This window comes from Ambystoma mexicanum, chromosome 5q (genome assembly GCF_040938575.1).
Source record: "Ambystoma mexicanum isolate Mex_15411 chromosome 5q, UKY_AmexF1_1, whole genome shotgun sequence".
In the NCBI taxonomy this organism is placed as follows: Eukaryota; Metazoa; Chordata; class Amphibia; order Caudata; family Ambystomatidae; genus Ambystoma; species Ambystoma mexicanum.
Genome location: NC_090933.1, coordinates 476,533,951 through 476,548,072, shown reverse-complemented (window position 1 = coordinate 476,548,072; position 14,122 = coordinate 476,533,951).

Sequence of the window (14,122 nt, the reverse complement as noted above, 5' to 3'; positions counted from 1 at the left end):
AAAATGGCCAAAGTCATGTGTAGGATCGGTATGCCTGTAAGAAGAGCAGGGAGGAAGGGTGTTGGTGGTATCCCGTGAGAGCAGGGCAGTTTAAGCAACATGCTGAGGGATAGGCGCTGATAACATGAACTGAGGCACTGAAAATCAAATTAAACTGTGGCTAATATTCAAACATGAACTGAGGCACTGGTAGTCATATTACAGTGGGGCTAATATTCAAACATGAACAGAGGCACTGATAAACAAATTACAGTGGGCTAATATTCTAACATGAACTGAGGCACTGATAGTCAAATTACAGTGGGGCTAATATTCAAGCATGAACTGAGGCACTGCTAGTTATATTACAGTGGGGCTAAAATTCAAACATGAACTGAGGCACTGATAGTAAAATTACATGGGGCTAATATCAAACATGAACTGATGCACTGATAGTTAAATTACTGTGTGGTTAATATCAAACATGAACTGAGGCACTGATAGTCGAATTACACTGGGGCTAATATCTAACATGAACTGAGGCACTGATAGTCAAATTACAGTGGGGTTAATATCAAACATGAACTGAGGCACTGATAATCAAATTAGAGTGGGGCTAATATCAAACATGAACTGAGGCACTGACAAACCAATTACAGTGGGGCTAATATTCAAACATGAACTGAGGCACTGATAGTCAAATTACAGTGGGGCTAATATTCAAGCATGAATTGAGGCACTTATAGTCAAATTGCAGTGGGGCTAATATCAAACATGAACCGAGGCTCTGATAGTCAAATTACTGTGGGGCTAATATCAAACATGAACTGAGGCACTGCCAAACAAATTACATTGGGGCTAATATTCAAGCATCAATTGAGGCGCTTATAGTCAAATTGCAGTGGGGCTAATATCAAACATGAACCGAGGTTCTGATAGTCAAATTACTGTGGGGCTAATATCAAACATGAACTGAGGCACTGATAGTCATATTACAGTGGGGCTAATATTCAAACAGGAACTGAGGCACTGCCAAATAAATTACATTGGGGCTAATATTCAAACATGAACTGAGGCACTGATAGTCATTTTACAGTGGGGATAATATTCAAACATGCACTGAGGCACTGATAGTCAAATTACAGTGGGGCTAACATTCAAGCATGAACTGAGGCACTGATAGTCAAATTACAGTGGGACTAATATCAAACATGAACTGATGCACTGATATTTAAATTACAGTGGGGTTAATATCAAACATGAACTGAGGCACTGATAGTCAAATTACACTGGAGCTAATATCAAGCATGAACTGAGGCACTGATAATAAAATTACATTGGGGCTAATATCTAACATGAACTAAGGCACTGATAGTCATATTACAGTGGGGCTAATATTCAAACATGAACTGAGGCACTGATAGTCATATTACAGTGGGAATAATATTCAAACATGAACTGAGGCACTGCCAAACAAATTACATTGGGGCTAATATTCAAACATGAACTGAGGCACTGACAGTCATATTACAGTGGGGATAATATTCAAACATGAACTGAGGCACTGATAGTCAAATTAAAGTGGGGCTAATATCAAACATGAACTGATGCACTGACAGTTAAATTATAGTGGGGCTAATATCAAACATGAACTGAGGCACTGATAATCAAATTACAGTGGGGCTAATGTCAAACATGAACTGAGGCACTGATAGTCATATTACAGTGGGGCTAATATTCAAACATGAGCTGAGGCACTGACAGTCATATTATAGTGGGGCTAATATTCAAACACAAACTGAGGCACCGATAGTCATATTACAGTAGGAATAATATTCAAACTTGAACTGAGGCACTGATAGTCAAATTACAGTGAGGCTAATATTCAAGCATGAACTGAGGCACTGATAGTCAAATTACAGTGGGGTTAGTATAAAAAATGAACTAAGGCACTGATAATCAAATTACAGTGGGGCTAATATCAAACATGAACTGAGGCACTGATAGTCATATTACAGTGGGGCTAATATTCAAACATGAGCTGAGGCACTGACAGTCATATTATAGTGGAAATACTATTCAAACATGAACTGAGGCACTGATAGTCAAATTACAGTGGGGCTAATATCAAACATGAACTGAGGCACTGATAGTCAAATTAGAGTGGGGCTAATATCATACATGAACTAAGGCACTGATAGTCAAATTACAGTGGGGCTATTATCAAACATGAACTGAGGCACTGATAGTCATATTACAGTGGGGCTAATATTCAAACATGAACTGAGGCACTGACAAACAAATTCCAGGGGGCTGATATTCAAACATGAACTGAGCCACTGATTGTCATATTACAGTGGGGATAATATTCAAACATGAACTGAGGCACTGATAGTGAACTTACAGTGGGGCTAACATTCAAGCATGAACTGAGGCACTGATAGTCAAATTACAGTGGGACTAATATCAAACATAAACTGATGCACTGATAGTTAACTTACAGTGGGGTTAATATCAAACATGAACTGAGGCACTGATAGTCAAATTACACTGGAGCTAATATCAAACATGAACTGAGGCACTGATAATCAAATTACAGTGGGGCTAATATCTAACATGAACTAAGGCACTGATAGTCATATTACAGTGGGGCTAATATTTAAACATGAACTGAGGCGCTGATAGTCATATTACAGTGGGAATAATATTCAAACATGAACTGAGGCACTGCCAAACATATAACATTGGGGCTAATATTCAAACATGAACTGAGGCACTGACAGTCATATTACAGTGGGGATAATATTCAAACATGAACTGAGGCACTGATAGTCAAATTACAGTGGGGCTAATATCAAACATGAACTGATGCACTGACAGTTAAATTACAGTGGGGCTAATATCAAACATGAACTGAGGCACTGATAATCAAATTACAGTGGGGCTAATGTCAAACATGAACTGAGGCACTGATAGTCATATTACAGTGGGGCTAATATTCAAACATGAGCTGAGGCACTGACAGTCATATTATAGTGGGGCTAGTATTCAAACACAAATCGAGGAACCGATAGTCATATTACAGTAGGAATAATATTCAAACATGAACTGAGGCACTGATAGTCAAATTACAGTGAGGCTAATATTCAATCATGAACCGAGGCACCGATAGTCAAATTACAGTGGGGCTAGTATCAAAAATGAACTAAGACACTGATAATCAAATTACAGTGGGGCTAATATCAAACATGAACTGAGGCACTGATAGTCATATTACAGTGGGGCTAATATTCAAACATGAAATCAGGCACTGATAGTCAAATTACAGTGGGGCTAATATCAAACATGAACTGAGGCACTGATAGTCAAATTAGAGTGGGGCTAATATTAAACATGAACTAAGGCACTGATAGTCCAATTACAGTGGGGATAGTATCAGACATGAACTGAGGCACTGATAGTCATATTACAGTGGGGCTAATATTCAAACATGAACTGAGGCACTGACAAACAAATTCCAGGGGCTGATATTCAAACATGAACTGAGGCACTGATAGTCATATTACAGTGGGGATAATATTCAAACATGAACTGAGGCACTGATAGTGAAATTACAGTGGGGCTAACATTCAAGCATGAACTGAGGCACTGATAGTCAAATTACAGTGGGGTTAATATCAAACATGAACTGATGCACTGATAGTCAAATAACACTGGGGCTAATATCAAACATGAACTGAGGCACTGATAGTCAAATTACAGTGGGGCTATTATCAAACATGAACTGAAGCACTGATAATCAAATTACAGTGGGGCTAATATCAAACATGAACTAAGGCACTGACAGTCATATTACAGTGGAGCTAATATTCAAACATGAACTGAGGCACTGACAAACAAATTACAGTTGGGCTAATATTCAAACATGAACTGAGGCACTGATAGTCAAATTACAGTGGAGCTAATATCAAACATGAACTGAGGCACTGATAGTCATATTATAGTGGGGATAATATTCAAATATGAACAGAGGCACATATATTCAAATTACAGTGGGGCTAATATCAAAAATGAACTGAGGCACTGGTAGTCATATTACAGTGGGGATACTATTCAAACATGAACTGAGGCACTGATAGTCATATTATAGTGGGGATAATATTCAAATATGAACAGAGGCACATATATTCAAATTACAGTGGGGTTAATATTCAAGCATGAACTGAGGCACTGATAGTCAAATTACAGTGGAGCTAATATCAAACATGAACTGAGGCACTGATAGTCATATTATAGTGGGGATAATATTCAAATATGAACAGAGGCACATATATTCAAATTACAGTGGGGCTAATATCAAAAATGAACTGAGGCACTGGTAGTCATATTACAGTGGAGCTAATATCAAACATGAACTGAGGCACTGATAGTCATATTATAGTGGGGATAATATTCAAATATGAACAGAGGCACATATATTCAAATTACAGTGGGGTTAATATTCAAGCATGAACTGAGGCACTGATAGTCAAATTGCAGTGGGGCTAATATCAAACATGAACCGAGGTTCTGATAGTCAAATTACTGTGGGGTTAATATCAAACATGAACTGAGGCACTGATATTCATATTACAGTGGGGCTAATATTCAAACAGGAACTGAGGCACTGAAAAACAAATTACATTGGGGCTAATATTCAAACATGAACTGAGGCACTGATAGTCATTTTACAGTGGGGATAATATTCAAACATGAACTGAGGCACTGATAGTCAAATTACAGTGGGGCTAACATTCAAGCATGAACTGACACACTGATAGTCAAATTACAGTGGGACTAATATCAAACATGAACTGATGCACTGATAGTTAAATTACAGTGGGGTTAATATCAAACATGAACTGAGGCACTGATAATCAAATTACGGTGGGGCTAATGTCAAACATGAACTGAGGCACTGATAGTCATATTACAGTGGGGCTAATATTCAAACAGGAACTGAGGCACTGATAGTTAAATTACAGTGGGGTTAATATCAAACATGAACTGAGGCACTGATAATCAACTTACGGTGGGGCTAATGTCAAACATGAACTGAGGCACTGATAGTCAAATTACACTGAAGCTAATATCAAGCATGAACTGAGGCACTGATAATCAAATTACAGTGGGGCTAATATCTAACATGAACTAAGGCACTGATAGTCATATTACAGTGGGGCTAATATTTAAACATGAACTGAGGCACTGATAGTCATATTACAGTGGGAATAATATTCAAACATGAACTGAGGCACTGCCAAACATATAACATTGGGGCTAATATTCAAACATGAACTGAGGCACTGACAGTCATATTACAGTGGGGATAATATTCAAACATGAACTGAGGCACTGATAGTCAAATTACAGTGGGGCTAATATCAAACATGAACTGATGCACTGACAGTTAAATTACAGTGGGGCTAATATCAAACATGAACTGAGGCACTGATAATCAAATTACAGTGGGGCTAATGTCAAACATGAACTGAGGCACTGATAGTCATATTACAGTGGGGCTAATATTCAAACATGAGCTGAGGCACTGACAGTCATATTATAGTGGGGCTAGTATTCAAACACAAACCGAGGCACCGATAGTCATATTACAGTAGGAATAATATTCAAACATGAACTGAGGCACTGATAGTCAAATTACAGTGAGGCTAATATTCAATCATGAACTGAGGCACCGATAGTCAAATTACAGTGGGGCTAGTATCAAAAATGAACTAAGACACTGATAATCAAATTACAGTGGGGCTAATATCAAACATGAACTGAGGCACTGATAGTCATATTACAGTGGGGCTAATATTCAAGCATGAAATCAGGCACTGATAGTCAAATTACAGTGGGGCTAATATCAAACATGAACTGAGGCACTGATAGTCAAATTAGAGTGGGGCTAATATCAAACATGAACTAAGGCACTGATAGTCAAATTACAGTGGGGATAGTATCAGACATGAACTGAGGCACTGATAGTCATATTACAGTGGGGCTAATATTCAAACATGAACTGAGGCACTGACAAACAAATTCCAGGGGCTGATATTCAAACATGAACTGAGGCACTGATAGTCATATTACAGTGGGGATAATATTCAAACATGAACTGAGGCACTGATAGTGAAATTACAGTGGGGCTAACATTCAAGCATGAACTGAGGCACTGATAGTCAAATTACAGTGGGGTTAATATCAAACATGAACTGATGCACTGATAGTCAAATAACACTGGGGCTAATATCAAACATGAACTGAGGCACTGATAGTCAAATTACAGTGGGGCTATTATCAAACATGAACTGAAGCACTGATAATCAAATTACAGTGGGGCTAATATCAAACATGAACTAAGGCACTGATAGTCATATTACAGTGGAGCTAATATTCAAACATGAACTGAGGCACTGACAAACAAATTACAGTTGGGCTAATATTCAAACATGAACTGAGGCACTGATAGTCAAATTACAGTGGAGCTAATATCAAACATGAACTGAGGCACTGATAGTCATATTATAGTGGGGATAATATTCAAATATGAACAGAGGCACATATATTCAAATTACAGTGGGGCTAATATCAAAAATGAACTGAGGCACTGGTAGTCATATTACAGTGGGGATACTATTCAAACATGAACTGAGGCACTGATAGTCAAATTACAGTGGGGTTAATATTCAAGCATGAACTGAGGCACTGATAGTCAAATTGCAGTGGGGCTAATATCAAACATGAACCGAGGTTCTGATAGTCAAATTACTGTGGGGTTAATATCAAACATGAACTGAGGCACTGATAGTCATATTACAGTGGGGCTAATATTCAAACAGGAACTGAGGCACTGAAAAACAAATTACATTGGGGCTAATATTCAAACATGAACTGAGGCACTGATAGTCATTTTACAGTGGGACTAATATCAAACATGAACTGATGCACTGATAGTTAAATTACAGTGGGGTTAATATCAAACATGAACTGAGGCACTGATAATCAAATTACGGTGGGGCTAATGTCAAACATGAACTGAGGCACTGATAGTCATATTACAGTGGGGCTAATATTCAAACACGAACTGAGGCACTGATAGTTAAATTACAGTGGGGTTAATATCAAACATGAACTGAGGCACTGATAATCAAATTACGGTGGGGCTAATGTCAAACATGAACTGAGGCACTGATAGTCAAATTACACTGGAGCTAATATCAAGCATGAACTGAGGCACTGATAATCAAATTACAGTGGGGCTAATATCTAACATGAACTAAGGCACTGATAGTCATATTACAGTGGGGCTAATATTCAAACATGAACTGAGGCACTGATAGTCATATTACAGTGGGAATAATATTCAAACATGAACTGAGGCACTGCCAAACAAATTACATTGGGGCTAATATTCAAACATGAACTGAGGCACTGACAGTCATATTACAGTGGGGATAATATTCAAACATGAACTGAGGCAGTGATAGTCAAATTAAAGTGGGGCTAGTATCAAACATGAACTGATGCACTGACAGTTAAATTACAGTGGGGCTAATATCAAACATGAACTGAGGCGCTGATAATCAAATTACAGTGGGGCTAATGTCAAACATGAACTGAGGCACTGATAGTCATATTACAGTGGGGCTAATATTCAAACATGAGCTGAGGCACTGACAGTCATATTATAGTGGGGCTAATATTCAAACACAAACTGAGGCACCGATAGTCATATTACAGTAGGAATAATATTCAAACTTGAACTGAGGCACTGCTAGTCAAATTACAGTGAGGCTAATATTCAAGCATGAACTGAGGCACTGATAGTCAAATTACAGTGGGGCTAGTATCAAAAATGAACTAAGGCACTGACAATCAAATTACAGTGGGGCTAATATCAAACATGAACTGAGGCACTGATAGTCATATTACAGTGGGGCTAATATTGAAACATGAGCTGAGGCACTGACAGTCATATTATAGTGGGAATACTATTCAAACATGAACTGAGGCACTGATAGTCAAATTACAGTGGGGCTAAAATCAAACATGAACTGAGGCACTGATAGTCAAATTAGAGTGGGGCTAATATCAAACATGAACTAAGGCACTGATAGTCAAATTACAGTGGGGCTAGTATCAAACATGAACTGAGGCACTGATAGTCATATTACAGTGGGGCTAATATTCAAACATGAACTGAGGCACTGACAAACAAATTCCAGGGGGCTGATATTCAAACATGAACTGAGGCACTGATAGTCATATTACAGTGGGGATAATATTCAAACATGAACTGAGGCACTGATAGTGAATTTACAGTGGGGCTAACATTCAAGCATGAACTGAGGCACTGATAGTCAAATTACAGTGGGACTAATATCAAACATAAACTGATGCACTGATAGTTAAATTACAGTGGGATTAATATCAAACATGAACTGAGGCACTGATAGTCAAATTACACTGGAGCTAATATCAAACATGAACTGAGGCACTGATAATCAAATTACAGTGAGGCTAATATCTAATATGAACTAAGGCATTGTTAGTCATATTACAGTGGGGCTAATATTTAAACATGAACTGAGGCACTGATAGTCATATTACAGTGGGAATAATATTCAAACATGAACTGAGACACTGCCAAACAAATTACATTGGGGCTAATATTCAAACATGAACTGAGGCACTGACAGTCATATTACAGTGGGGATAATATTCAAACATGAACTGAGGCACTGACAAACAAATTCCAGGGGGCTGATATTCAAACATGAACTGAGGCACTGATAGTCATATTACAGTGGGGATAATATTCAAACATGAACTGAGGCACTGATAATCAAATTACAGTGGGGCTAATGTCAAACATGAACTGAGGCACTGATAGTCATATTACAGTAGGACTATTATTCAAACATGAGCTGAGGCACTGGCAGTCATATTATAGTGGGGCTACTATTCAAACACAAACTGAGGCACCGATAGTCATATTACAGTAGGAATAATATTCAAACATGAACTGAGGCACTGATAGTCAAATTGCAGTGAGGCTAATATTCAAGCATGAACTGAGGCACTGATAGTCAAATTACAGTGGGGCTAGTATCAAAAATGAACTAAGACACTGATAATCAAATTACAGTGGGGCTAATATCAAACATGAACTGAGGCACTGACAGTCATATTACAGTGGGGCTAATATTCAAACATAAACTCAGGCACTGATAGTCAAATTACAGTGGGGCTAATATCAAACATGAACTGAGGCACTGATAGTCAAATTAGAGTGGGGCTAATATCAAACATGAACTAAGGCACCGATAGTGAAATTACAGTGGGGCTAGTATCAGACATGAACTGAGGCACTGATAGTCATGTTACAGTGGGGCTAATATTCAAACATGAACCGAGGCACTGACAAACAAATTCCAGGGGGCTGATATTCAAACATGAACTGAGGCACTGATAGTCATATTACAGTGGGGATAATATTCAAACATGAACTGAGGCACTGATAGTGAAATTACAGTGGGGCTAACATTCAAGCATGAACTGAGGCACTGATAGTCAAATATCAGTGGGGTTAATATCAAACATGAACTGAGGCACTGATAGTCAAATAACACTGGGGCTAATATCAAACATGAACTGAGGCACTGATAGTCAAATTACAGTGGGGCTATTATCAAACATGAACTGAAGCACTGATAATCAAATTACAGTGGGGCTAATATCAAACATGAACTAAGGCACTGATAGTCATATTAGAGTGGAGCTAATATGCAAACATGAACTGAGGCACTGACAAACAAATTACAGTTGGGCTAATATTCAAACATGAACTGAGGCACTGATATTCAAATTACAGTGGGGCTAATATCAAACATGAACTGAGGCGCTGGTAGTCATATTACAGTGGGGATACTATTCAAACATGAACTGAGGCACTGATAGTCAAAATACAGTGGGGTTAATATTCAAGCATGAACTGAGGCACTGATAGTCAAATTGCAGTGGGGCTAATATCAAACATGAACCGAGGTTCTGATAGTCAAATTACTGTGGGGTTAATATCAAACATGAACTGAGGCACTGATAGTCATACTACAGTGCGGCTAATATTCAAACATGAACTGAGGCACTGATAGTCATTTTACAGTGGGGATAATATTCAAACATGAACTGAGGCACTGATAGTCAAATTACAGTGGGGCTAACATTCAAGCATGAACTGAGGCACTGATAGTCAAATTACAGTGGGACTAATATCAAACATGAACTGATGCACTGATAGTTAAATTACAGTGGGGTTAATATCAAACATGAACTGAGGCACTGATAATCAAATTACGGTGGGGCTAATGTCAAACATGAACTGAGGCACTGATAGTCATATTACAGTGGGGCTAATATTCAAACACGAACTGAGGCACTGATAGTTAAATTACAGTGGGGTTAATATCAAACATGAACTGAGGCACTGATAATCAAATTACGGTGGGGCTAATGTCAAACATGAACTGAGGCACTGATAGTCAAATTACACTGGAGCTAATATCAAGCATGAACTGAGGCACTGATAATCAAATTACAGTGGGGCTAATATCTAACATGAACTAAGGCACTGATAGTCATATTACAGTGGGGCTAATATTCAAACATGAACTGAGGCACTGATAGTCATATTACAGTGGGAATAATATTCAAACATGAACTGAGGCACTGCCAAACAAATTACATTGGGGCTAATATTCAAACATGAACTGAGGCACTGACAGTCATATTACAGTGGTGATAATATTCAAACATGAACTGAGGCAGTGATAGTCAAATTAAAGTGGGGCTAGTATCAAACATGAACTGATGCACTGACAGTTAAATTACAGTGGGGCTAATATCAAACATGAACTGAGGCGCTGATAATCAAATTACAGTGGGGCTAATGTCAAACATGAACTGAGGCACTGATAGTCATATTACAGTGGGGCTAATATTCAAACATGAGCTGAGGCACTGACAGTCATATTATAGTGGGGCTAATATTCAAACACAAACTGAGGCACCGATAGTCATATTACAGTAGGAATAATATTCAAACACAAACTGAGGCACTGCTAGTCAAATTACAGTGAGGCTAATATTCAAGCATGAACTGAGGCACTGATAGTCAAATTACAGTGGGGCTAGTATCAAAAATGAACTAAGGCACTGACAATCAAATTACAGTGGGGCTAATATCAAACATGAACTGAGGCACTGATAGTCATATTACAGTGGGGCTAATATTGAAACATGAGCTGAGGCACTGACAGTCATATTATAGTGGGAATACTATTCAAACATGAACTGAGGCACTGATAGTCAAATTACAGTGGGGCTAAAATCAAACATGAACTGAGGCACTGATAGTCAAATTAGAGTGGGGCTAATATCAAACATGAACTAAGGCACTGATAGTCAAATTACAGTGGGGCTAGTATCAAACATGAACTGAGGCACTGATAGTCATATTACAGTGGGGCTAATATTCAAACATGAACTGAGGCACTGACAAACAAATTCCAGGGGGCTGATATTCAAACATGAACTGAGGCACTGATAGTCATATTACAGTGGGGATAATATTCAAACATGAACTGAGGCACTGATAGTGAATTTACAGTGGGGCTAACATTCAAGCATGAACTGAGGCACTGATAGTCAAATTACAGTGGGACTAATATCAAACATAAACTGATGCACTGATAGTTAAATTACAGTGGGATTAATATCAAACATGAACTGAGGCAATGATAGTCAAATTACACTGGAGCTAATATCAAACATGAACTGAGGCACTGTTAATCAAATTACAGTGAGGCTAATATCTAATATGAACTAAGGCATTGTTAGTCATATTACAGTGGGGCTAATATTTAAACATGAACTGAGGCACTGATAGTCATATTACAGTGGGAATAATATTCAAACATGAACTGAGGCACTGCCAAACAAATTACATTGGGGCTAATATTCAAACATGAACTGAGGCACTGACAGTCATATTACAGTGGGGATAATATTCAAACATGAACTGAGGCACTGATAGTCAAATTACAGTGGGGCTAATATCAAACATGAACGGATGCACTGACAGTTAAATTACAGTGGGGCTAATATCAAACATGAACTGAGGCACTGATAATCAAATTACAGTGGGGCTAATGTCAAACATGAACTGGGGCACTGATAGTCATATTACAGTAGGACTATTATTCAAACATGAGCTGAGGCACTGGCAGTCATATTATAGTGGGGCTACTATTCAAACACAAACTGAGGCACCGATAGTCATATTACAGTAGGAATAATATTCAAACATGAACTGAGGCACTGATAGTCAAATTGCAGTGAGGCTAATATTCAAGCATGAACTGAGGCACTGATAGTCAAATTACAGTGGGGCTAGTATCAAAAATGAACTAAGACACTGATAATCAAATTACAGTGGGGCTAATATCAAACATGAACTGAGGCACTGACAGTCATATTACAGTGGGGCTAATATTCAAACATAAACTCAGGCACTGATAGTCAAATTACAGTGGGGCTAATATCAAACATGAAAAGAGGCACTGATAGTCAAATTAGAGTGGGGCTAATATCAAACATGAACTAAGGCACCGATAGTCAAATTACAGTGGGGCTAGTATCAGACATGAACTGAGGCACTGATAGTCATGTTACAGTGGGGCTAATATTCAAACATGAACCGAGGCACTGACAAACAAATTCCAGGGGGCTGATATTCAAACATGAACAGAGGCACTGATAGTCATATTACAGTGGGGATAATATTCAAACATGAACTGAGGCACTGATAGTGAAATTACAGTGGGGCTAACATTCAAGCATGAACTGAGGCACTGATAGTCAAATTACAGTGGGGTTAATATCAAACATGAACTGAGGCACTGATAGTCAAATAACACTGGGGCTAATATCAAACATGAACTGAGGCACTGATAGTCAAATTACAGTGGGGCTATTATCAAACATGAACTGAAGCACTGATAATCAAATTACAGTGGGGCTAATATCAAACATGAACTAAGGCACTGATAGTCATATTACAGTGGAGCTAATATGCAAACATGAACTGAGGCACTGACAAACAAATTACAGTTGGGCTAATATTCAAACATGAACTGAGGCACTGATATTCAAATTACAGTGGGGCTAATATCAAACATGAACTGAGGCGCTGGTAGTCATATTACAGTGGGGATACTATTCAAACATGAACTGAGGCACTGATAGTCAAAATACAGTGGGGTTAATATTCAAGCATGAACTGAGGCACTGATAGTCAAATTGCAGTGGGGCTAATATCAAACATGAACCGAGGTTCTGATAGTTAAATTACAGTGGGGTTAATATCAAACATGAACTGAGGCACTGATAATCAAATTACGGTGGGGCTAATGTCAAACATGAACTGAGGCACTGATAGTCATATTACAGTGGGGCTAATATTCAAACAGGAACTGAGGCACTGATAGTTAAATTACAGTGGGGTTAATATCAAACATGAACTGAGGCACTGATAATCAAATTACGGTGGGGCTAATGTCAAACATGAACTGAGGCACTGATAGTCAAATTACACTGGAGCTAATATCAAGCATGAACTGAGGCACTGATAATCAAATTACAGTGGGGCTAATATCTAACATGAACTAAGGCACTGATAGTCATATTACAGTGGGGCTAATATTCAAACATGAACTGAGGCACTGATAGTCATATTACAGTGGGAATAATATTCAAACATGAACTGAGGCACTGCCAAACAAATTACATTGGGGCTAATATTCAAACATGAACTGAGGCACTGACAGTCATATTACAGTGGGGATAATATTCAAACATGAACTGAGGCAGTGATAGTCAAATTAAAGTGGGGCTAGTATCAAACATGAACTGATGCACTGACAGTTAAATTACAGTGGGGCTAATATAACATGAACTGAGGCGCTGATAATCAAATTACAGTGGGGCTAATGTCAAACATGAACTGAGGCACTGATAGTCATATTACAGTGGGGCTAAT